We start from the raw sequence: 10723 nt of genomic DNA, 5'->3' as shown, positions 1-10723 counted from the left end.
ACCTTGCCTGCTTTCCAAACTGATAGGCTTCACAAACATGCATATGTCCATCATATTTGAATCTAGGCAATCCACTGACAATGCCTCTTGTTTGCATGTTCTTTAATCTCTGTATATTGACATGTCCAATCCTCTTATGCCACATATCAATGTCATGTACCACATTTTTACTTTTGAAGAACATGGCTGATTTTAGCTCAGGAATTCCAACATCCAGCTTAAACAATCTGCCTTCTTTCTTGCCTTTAGCAATGACTCTACATCCATGTTTGAAATCTTCAACGAAGCATCCATGCTCGTTGAAATGAACCTGTAATCCCTGTTCCACCATTTGACCAACTGAGGCCAAGCTCTTTGTGATAGAAGGCACGTACAAGACATCTGACATAGACTTTGTCTGACCATTGTGTATAACCAATGGTACACTTCCAACATGTGTAATGACATGCTGGGTATCATCACCTGTCTCCACATAGCCTTTTACATCCATAGGCTTCATATGCTCAAACCATTCACCATGACATGTCATATGGTTTGATGCTCCTGAGTCCATATACCATGTGTCATCATTCTCAGCATTTGTCGTCATTGATCCCACAACATGCTTCATGGCAAACAAATGATTTGCAGTGCCATCATTACTGCTTGATGCATAGTTTCCACCATGTTGTGCATAATTTCCACCATAATGACCACGACGTTGTGCTCTTCCCCCTCTCAAATCATTCTGTTTGCGGAAACAATCTCTCGCCATATGACCATATTTGCCACAATAATGGCATTCCACATCTTGCATAGAATTTTGTTGGCCTTGCCAATGTCCTCTACCACGGGGGTTACCTCTGCCTCTCTGAGGTGCATATCCACGACCACCTCGAGCACCATATGAAGGCTGAAAATTCTGTTGTTGTGGTGATCTGTCCTGCCATCCACGACCATTACCACCACGTCCACGTGATGCAAATCTCCCCCTGCCTCTAAAGCCTCTCTGTGAATAGAAAGCCTGATTTCTGCCATCATCATGGCTAGTAGATGCATCCAGAAATGAATCACTGAGTTTGATTTCCTCAACCAGCAAGAGTGAAACCAACTCATCAAAGTCTGGTAAACCTGTACTCCTCACTGAGATAGATGTATCAAAAGATTTGTATTCCTTGCAAAGACCACGCAAGGTAATATCCACCAAATCATCATCAGGCATGGGGGCATTTATTGTGGCCAATGCATCTGCAAACTTCTTGATTTCTTGCACATAATCATGTATGCTCCTTTTATTCCTTTTCACATTGTGTATCTGCTGTCGCAACTGAGACTTGCGAGCACTCGTATCTGTATCAAACATCTTGATCAAAGTATCCCATGCATCTTTGGGATTCTCAGCATCCTGTATGTGTATGAGCATAGCATCAGAAATACATATAGACAGATAATGCAGCACTTTGAATGCTCTCTTTGACCATTGCTTATGAGCAATAAGCTGCTGCTGTGTAGGTTGTCGAGGTAGCTCTGGCTCTGGCTCAGCACGTGTAATGAGATTCCAAAATCCTTTTCCTTTCAAGAAACTTTTTATCCTGTACTTCCATGCCTGGAAGTTCTTCCTATCCAGCTTTTCACCAACAATCTGTACTGGATTATCCGACATGTTTGCTCAATGCATACACCTTCCGCACACTTCAAATCTGTAACCAAGCCTTCCTCAGCTCAACCACACTCCAATGAATGTTCCAGATACTCCAAAGTATCCAACAAACTCCAAATTTGATGTAGAAAATCAACCTGTATGCATCCAAGATGAACTGACTCACGCAGTCCGAGATACCCTATTTTGATGCGCTTCCACGGCTCCAAATCACAATGTAGTGATGCAATCAAGTATGGGCAACTTGCATTGACACCTAAACAACCTCAATGTAGAGTATCAACACCATCTGACATGTGTACATATCAATTTTTAAAAACCCCTTTTCTCTGTTTTGGGAAAAACCAGAAAAACCAGTAGTAAAATGGCTCTAATTTCTTCAATATTTATCCAAATTAAGCAACCAGGAATTCATTAGCTTAGCAATAGTGTCCATCAACTCCATGTAAGAGGAATTTTTCCAATTGTATAAGACCAAAGATTAATTGCTCAATTAAAAATGCTTTGTTTCTCTGCAACCACCAGTGGTGGACAGCCTGTTTAATCAGCTCATTCCCAGCTCAATTAGGCATAATTCATCAATACAATCACATAGCCCTCTTCTCCAAAGTGTATAGCAACCAATTGCTAAAGCAAACTTGAATTATATCAAGCAACCAATGAGAATTTGATCTCCACCTGTCAAAGACTATGAAAAAGTCTCTGTTTCTGTAGTCCAGAATGCGCCGCCTACTATTGATGGATTTGGGAGTGATTGAAGTACTATTTGATGATGTATTTGAGTCCCCAACACACCTAAGTATGTGTGCAATCCATCAATGCCTTGATTTTTGCCAAAAACATGCTCCAATTTCATCAATTTTGGGCTTCCTTTTCTCTGTTTTGTGAGAGCTCAAAAACCAGAGATTTTCATACATCCAAATGCTTCCAAAAATGCTCCAAAATCACAATAGGGCTTGCATAGAAGTTGCCAATACATCTCTCATTGTCAGATACATGTTTGCTTTGCCAGATTTACATGTTTTTCCACCATACATTAATGTTTCCAAGCTTTAATGGAAAGCTTTCAAAAACCAAAATTTTGCTTTGCTTTGATTTGCTTTGTTTTTGCCTGTATCACCTACAATCCGCTCAAGGATGTTTAGAAGACCTTACCCGGTAGGCCAAGCTCTCAGATCTGATAGTATTTTGTGTGCTCCAAGCTTCACAGCTCCAATGGCAAGCTTCACAGCTTCTCTTCACAGCTTCTTCTCGCTCTTCACTCACTCACTCATAAACCCTAATAAACAGCACAAGGCTCTGATACCATGTTGAAAGAACGGTAGAGGGGGAGGAGACACACACACAGGAGCAAACTCTAATGTATATTGTAAACCCTAACCATAGAGGGAAGCCATGTCCACTCTCACACAAAGCATAATGCCATAAACCATAATCCACACAACACACTATGAGTTGTGTCCACACTCATCTAACCCTAGCTAATGTCCACACACAATGACCAGCTGGACACGCGGTCATTTATGTCTCACACATGTTCCTACCTAATATGCAAGCACATAGCATAGCTGGCTCACACTGACATCGAGCTTGAATCTCAACAGCCCCTCTCAAGCTCATGATGTACTGCCGATGAAGATGTAGATGAGCTTGGGATATCAAGATTCTCAACACTCTTTTCCCTGGTACCCACCACGACAAAACATAACCAAATTTTTATAGTGGATCCTATCATTAATACAATGGTTGGGCAGTTGGCTAACCCATGGGATTGGATGGAGTTAGGCTGGATCGATGGATTCCTATAGTAAAATTCAATTCTGATCAAGTTAGGATACTTGAAGTAAGTCATAGGATAATCCTAATTCTATAGAAAAGAATCAACGGTTGTGCCTCTTTTGATGGGGGAAAAAAACGTTGGTCTCTATGGACCAAGTGCAAGTTCCTCTTTTGATCCGGCTATGTGACCCGCGGGTTTGGTCGGAATACAAAGGATAGTTAAGGCTCTTGACTACGTTAGAAGATTTTCTTGGAGGAATCACCTATGCTTTCTAGGCGAGGGAAGTTTTTTTCGGGCTCGGTTTTGGAAGAACCGAGGGATTAGTCAATTGTCTGGACATTCGTGGGCGAGGCCCCGAGTGGGAAGCTTTGGCCCTGCGCATGAGGTTGCTACTTTCGCTGCTAGCACTCTAGAGTTCGATGCGCAGAGAGGGTAGGAATCTCACAGGTGCTGGTATCAGAGCAAATTGGTTGAAGTTGATAAACTAAGGAGTAAGAAATGTTAAAAATTTATGAACTACCAAGTGAAAGATTATAATTGTGTGTTAAAACTCGTACGAATTGATATTCAAAATGAGAATTCATAAATTGGAAATTGGGTTTTTAGATGGAAGTACCACAATTGTGTGGAATCCCCGATTGCTTGAGGCCTACATATGATGACATTTGCCTTATAACACCAAGGACCGTGACTACCCGTATATACCGTGGGTATAATTGAAGCTCTATACTGACAATATATACGAGTGAATCTAAGACCTTGAAGTTATGAGCAAAAATTCTATCCTAGATGATGATTTTTGGAATGCTGGTTGATATGATTTTAGAATTCTGGTTGAAAATTGATGAATTGATTTGGATTTTGATTAAAGCATGATAATTTTTGAATTTTGGTTGAAAGTTATGGCAAAATTTTATCCATTAGAAAATGAAGGTTTATGCATAATAAATTTTATTCTAAAAAGTGTAATTTTAAGTATTCTCAATCCATAGAAAATGTGGGAAAGCTATGGCAAAATTTTATCATTAGAAAATGAAGGATTTGCATAAACTTATTTTTATATTAAAAGTGGAATTTTGGGCATTCTCATTTCATTAAAAATGCGGGGAAGCTATGGTAAAATTTTTATCATTAGGAAATGAATTTACACATAATAAATTTTATGCTAAAAGTGGAGTTTTGAGCATTATGCATTTACCCGAAACATAAAGAAAGTTATGCATAAATTTTTCTAGATTCATTCAATTTATGAGAATTATGGAAAGGATTATGAATATAATTCATTTAAATAAAAATGAATTAGTATGTGTGCATAAATGTTTTATGCTGAAAGAGGAATTATGGGTACAATTGATTTTGTAAATCCCATGAGGTCGTATGCATAAATCTTTTATTTAAAAAGAGAAACATTGAGTATATTTTATTTTGGGAAAATTGAGAAAAGAATGGAAAAACATTCATAGGAATGCATCAAGAAAACATGGATAATTTTTAATCAGAAAGAGGAATCACGAACCTATTTAACTTCTAGAATTATGAAGTGTACGTCTAGATTCTCAAAAAATAGAATCTTGGGTACATTCTAAACGGGAAAAGGATTTCCCAAAAAAAAGACCGAAGATATTCGTAGTTGGATGAACGTAAATAATTGTGACTGACTTATTCCTAGATTTCCTAGGAAAGGAATCAAGAATTCTTGAAAGGATCGAGGATCCAAAAATGAACGAAAATTTAGACTTAATTGAATTGAATTTAGAATTTAATTGAATTGAATTGAATTTAGACTTAATTGAATTGAATTGAATTTAGATTTAATTGAATTGAATTGAATTTAGACTTTAATTGAATTGAATTTAGACTTTAATTGAATTGAATTGAATTTAGACTTTAATTGAATTGAATTGAATTGAATTGAATTTAGACTTTAATTGAATTGAGTTGAATTTAGACTTTAATTGAATTGAATTTAGACTTTAATTGAATTGAGTTGAGCAAAAGTTACCTTTAACTGGGCCGCCAAGTAATTGGCCGAGACTTAGAAAGTTCTGTCAGTATAAAAAGTAGAGTAATTGTACTTTTAACCTGGTTGATTGTGGAGCAAAAATTCCGATAACTAGATCAAGGAAAGTTGATAATCAAACTTGACTCGCTCAAATCGAAAAGAGACCATCTTGTTTCTGAAAATTGGATTGATGTGGAGTGATGTGTAGAAGGATGTGGAATGTGTGGATTGATGTGGTTGATGTGGTTGATGTGTGGAGTGATGTGGGTTGATGTGGTTGAGTTGGAATGATGTGAAGTGATGTGTGGGATGTGTGGAATGATGTGATGAGAAGTGATGTGTGGGATTTGTAGAATGATGTGGAGTGATGTGTGGGATTTGTGGAATGATGTGGAGTGATGAGAAGTGATGTGGGTTGATGTGGTTGAGGTGGAGTGATGAGAAGTGATGTGTGGGATGTGTGGAATGATGTGGAGTGATGAGAAGTGATGTGTGGGATTTGTGGAATGATGTGGAATGATGTGGAGTGATGTGTGGGATTTGTGGAATGATGTGGAGTGATGAGAAGTGATGTTTGGATTGATGAGTGGAGTGATGTGGATTGATGAGATTGATGTGGTTGATGTGAATGAATGTGAAAATGATGCAAGATGATGTGAATGAATGTGGGAATGATGTGGGATGATGTGAATGAATGTGGGAATGATGTGGAACGTTGTGGGATGATGTGAATTGATGTGGAATGATGTGATGTGAAAAATGTGGAATAATGAGAAATGACATGGAATGATGAGAAATGATGTGGAATGATGAGAAACGATGAGGAATGATGTGAAATGATGAGGAATGATGGGAATTTTGCTTGGAAACTGTATCTGTATGTGAAACTTGTTTTTTAAAGATTGTTTCACGTCAAGAATGCTAGGGGAAGCATTTTGATTATCTTATGGATGAGGTCATTGTGAGATCCCTGTCCCCACCACGCAACAATTTCAGGGATGCTAGCAGCGGAAGTAGCACTTCTTGCACGGGGCAGGGTCCCACACTCAGGACCTCGCCCACGGATATCCGAACAAGAGACTAATCCATCGGTTTTTCCAAAACCGAACCCGGAAAAACTTCCTTTGCCCGGAAATCACGGGTGATTCCACCAGGATAACTTTTCCCTAACGTAGTCAAAAGCCTTAACTAACTGAGCTCATCTGACTGAACCCGTAAGTCCCATAGTCAGATCAGGGAAAAAGACTGTACTTGGATAATAGAGACCAACGCTTTTTTCCTCATTGAGAGGCACAGCCGTTGATTCTTTTCCATAGAACATTTTTTGTCCGAGATTTACTTCATCTATCGAACTAAACAGAAATTGATTCTCGATTTACGGATCCATCAGTCTAGCCTAACCCCATCTAGTCCCATGGGTTAGCCAACCGCCCAACCACTGTAGTGATGGGATCCAATTAGGAATTTGGTTAGGTTTTGTCCCGGGTACCAGGGAAAAGAGTTCCCAGGCCCCCTAGCCGGATGTTCATGCAAACATAAAACTGGTCACACCGCTTACACACCCAATATGAAATTGCCTTTTTTCTCAGCATCAGCTATCTTTAAAACAATCCTTTAATGAAACCATTGTATCACTGATCACAATCATCTGGTTGAATCTTAATTTCCAATCATTCCTTCATCGGAGTATCTATGGCATCATTGGCAACCAGAACGCTCACCACCTGTCCATTCAAGGGCCTTTGCAATAGTTCCTAGCTCATAGTACCCGGCAATATAATCACTTATAAAAATCAAGATGGAATATCTGTTGAAAATCAGCAAGATCAACCAACAGATCCATATAAAAGAGCCATGGACTCATCCGTTGAGGACCAGCAAGGTCAATCAACTAGATCCATGCCCGATTTCAGAAAACAACTCTTACTCCTTGATTCAATATCTTCCACGATGCACATGTGAGTATCTTCGACGACCTAGAGCCCGAGCACCCTCTAGGATCCTTCGCAGGTCACCTAGCGCTTCACTCATAGGCCGCTTCCTTGGTCCCTCATCCACCGTACCGGAAGCTCATCATTTAAATCGAACCGAGGCTGGTCAAGACCTAGGCCGACCATGCTACGCGAGACGTCCTCAATTGACTCTCCATCAGGTGTTGCAACTTTATCAGTTAGGTCTCCATGACCTTAATCACAAGACGGTCAAAATGCTTCCCCAGCATTCTTGACATAAAACAGTCATTTACAAACAAGTCACAAATACAGTTTCTATAATGAACTCTCGTCTTTCCACATTATCCCTCATCAGTCCACATTACTTATTCCACATTCCATTCATATGTGTACTCATTCTCATCCAATCACATAATTTTCCATCTCATCACATCAGATTCATTCACATCACATATCATTTATTCACATCCCAATTCACATGTCATCACATCTCATCCATTCACTCATATCGACGTCTCATCATTTCACATACACATTCGCATTCATTATTCCACATACACATCCACATTTGTACATCCAATTCCACATTCGCATTCATACATATACATCCATATCCACATCCATACATCCACATCCACATTCATACATCCATATCCACATCCACATCCATACACTCATTTCCACATCTACATCCACATCCATACATCTATTTCCACATCCACATTCATACATCCATATCCACATCCACATCCACATCCACATTCATACATCCATATTCCATATTTACATCCATACATCCACATCCATACATCCATATCCACCTTCCACATTCATACATCCATATCCATATCCACATTCATACATCCACATCCATATCCACATCCATACATCCATATCCACATTCCACATTCATACATACACATCCATATCCACATCCATACATCCACATCCATATCCACATTCATACATCCACATCCACATCCATACATCCATATCCACATTCCACAGTTATACATCCATATCCACATTCATACGTCCACATCCACATCCACATCCACATCCATACATCCATATCCACATTCCACATTCATACATCCATATCCACATTCCACATTCATACATCCACATCCACACATCCATTTTCACTTCCACATTTATACATCCACATCCACATCCTCATTCATACATCCATATCCACATTTCACATTCACATTCACATTCACAAACATCCTCATCTATTCGTCCATTTACATTATCTGATTCCTATCACATCTCATCACATCTATTTATTGAATGTAAGAGAATTCTATTTTTTTATATATAAAGATTCTTTACGCATCTAATTAGGCATAAAGACAACTTTAGCAGGAATAACACTTTTATAAAAATCCTTTTATGCATCTATTTAGGCATAAGTTCAATTTTAAGGAAAATAACACTTTCGAATTAAAAATAAACCTTTTATGCATTTTACTATGCATGAATTCCATTTTAATGAGAATAACACTTTCAAAATAAAAATAAATCTTTTATGCATTTTACTATGCATGAATTTCATTTTAACGAGAATAACACTTTCAAAATAAAAATAAATCTTTTATGCATTTTACTATGCATAAATTCCATTTTAACGAGAATAACACTTTCAAAATAAAAATAAATCTTTTATGCATCTAACTATGCATAAATTCCATTTTAACGAGAATAACACTTTCAAAATAAAAATAAATCTTTTATGCATCTAACTATGCATAAATTTTTTATTTCAATGAAAATAATACTTTCAAAATAAAAATAAATCTTTTATGCATCTTTCTATGCATAAAATCAATATTGATAAGAATAACTCTTTTGAATTAAAAATAAAATTCTTTATGCATCTTTCTATGCATAGAATCAAAATTGATAAGAATAACTCTTTTGGAATAAAAATAAAATTCTTATGTATCTATTTATGCATAAAATCAACATTGATGAGAATAACTCTTTTAAAATAAAAATAAAATTCTTTATGCTTTTATTTATGCATAAAATCAAAATTGATGAGAATAACTCTTTTGAATTAAAAATAAAATTCTTTATGCATCTATTTATGCATAAAATCAAAATTGATGAGAATAACTCTTTTGAATTAAAAATAAAATTCTTTATTTATCTATTTATGCATAAAATCAAAATTGATGAGAATAACACTTTTGAATTAAAAATAAAATTCTTTATGCATCTATTTATGCATAAAATCAAAATTGATGAGAATAACACTTTTGGATTAAAATAAATTCTTTATGCATCTTTCCATGCATAAATCCAATTTAGTAGGAATTACACTTTTAGAATAAAAGAATTTCTCTTATGCATCTAAGTTATGCATAAAATCCATTTATGATGAAAATCACACTTTTAATATAAAAAATATCTTTTATGCATATGTTTATGCATACAAATCATTTATGATGAAAATCACTCTTTTAATATAAAAGAATTTCTTTTATGCATCTATTTATGCATATAAATCATTTATGATGAAAATCACACTTTTAATATAAAAAAATATCTTTTATGCATATGTTTATGCATACAAATCATTTGATGAAAATCACTCTTTTAATATAAAAGAATTTCTTTCATGCATCTATTTATGCATAAAAATCATTTATGATAAAAATCACACTTTTAATATAAAAAAATATCTTTTATGCATATGTTTATGCATACAAATCATTTATGATAAAAATCACTCTTTTAATATATGCATCTATTTATGCATATAAATTATTTATCATTAAAATCACACTTTTAATATAAAAAAATATCTTTTATGCATACAAATCATTTATGATGAAAATCACTCTTTTAATATAAAAGAATTTCTTTTATGCATATAAATCATTTATGATGAAAATCACACTTTTAATATAAAAAATATCTTTTATGCATATGTTTATGCATACAAATCATTCATGATGAAAATCACTCTTTTAATATAAAAGAATTTCTTTTATGCATCTATTTATGCATAAAATTTATTTATCAAGAAAAACACACTTTTAATATATAAAAAAATCTTTTATGCATATGTTTATGCATACAAATCATTTACTCTTTTAATATAAAAGAATTTCTTTTATGCATCTATTCATGCATAAAAATCATTTATGATAAAAATCACACTTTTAATATAAAAGAATATCCTTTATGCATATGTTTATGCATACAAATCATTTATGATAAAAATCACTCTTTTAATATAAAAGAATTTCTTTTATGCATCTATTTATGCATATAAATCATTTATGATGAAAATCACACTTTTATAATCAAAAAAATAATTTCAATATACTTCCTTCTAT

Source organism: Cibotium barometz, chromosome 60, assembly GCF_041138505.1.
Source record: "Cibotium barometz isolate CiBa-2024 chromosome 60, ASM4113850v1, whole genome shotgun sequence".
Classification (NCBI taxonomy): Eukaryota; Viridiplantae; Streptophyta; class Polypodiopsida; order Cyatheales; family Cibotiaceae; genus Cibotium; species Cibotium barometz.
Note: the sequence above shows the minus strand (reverse complement) of the source record.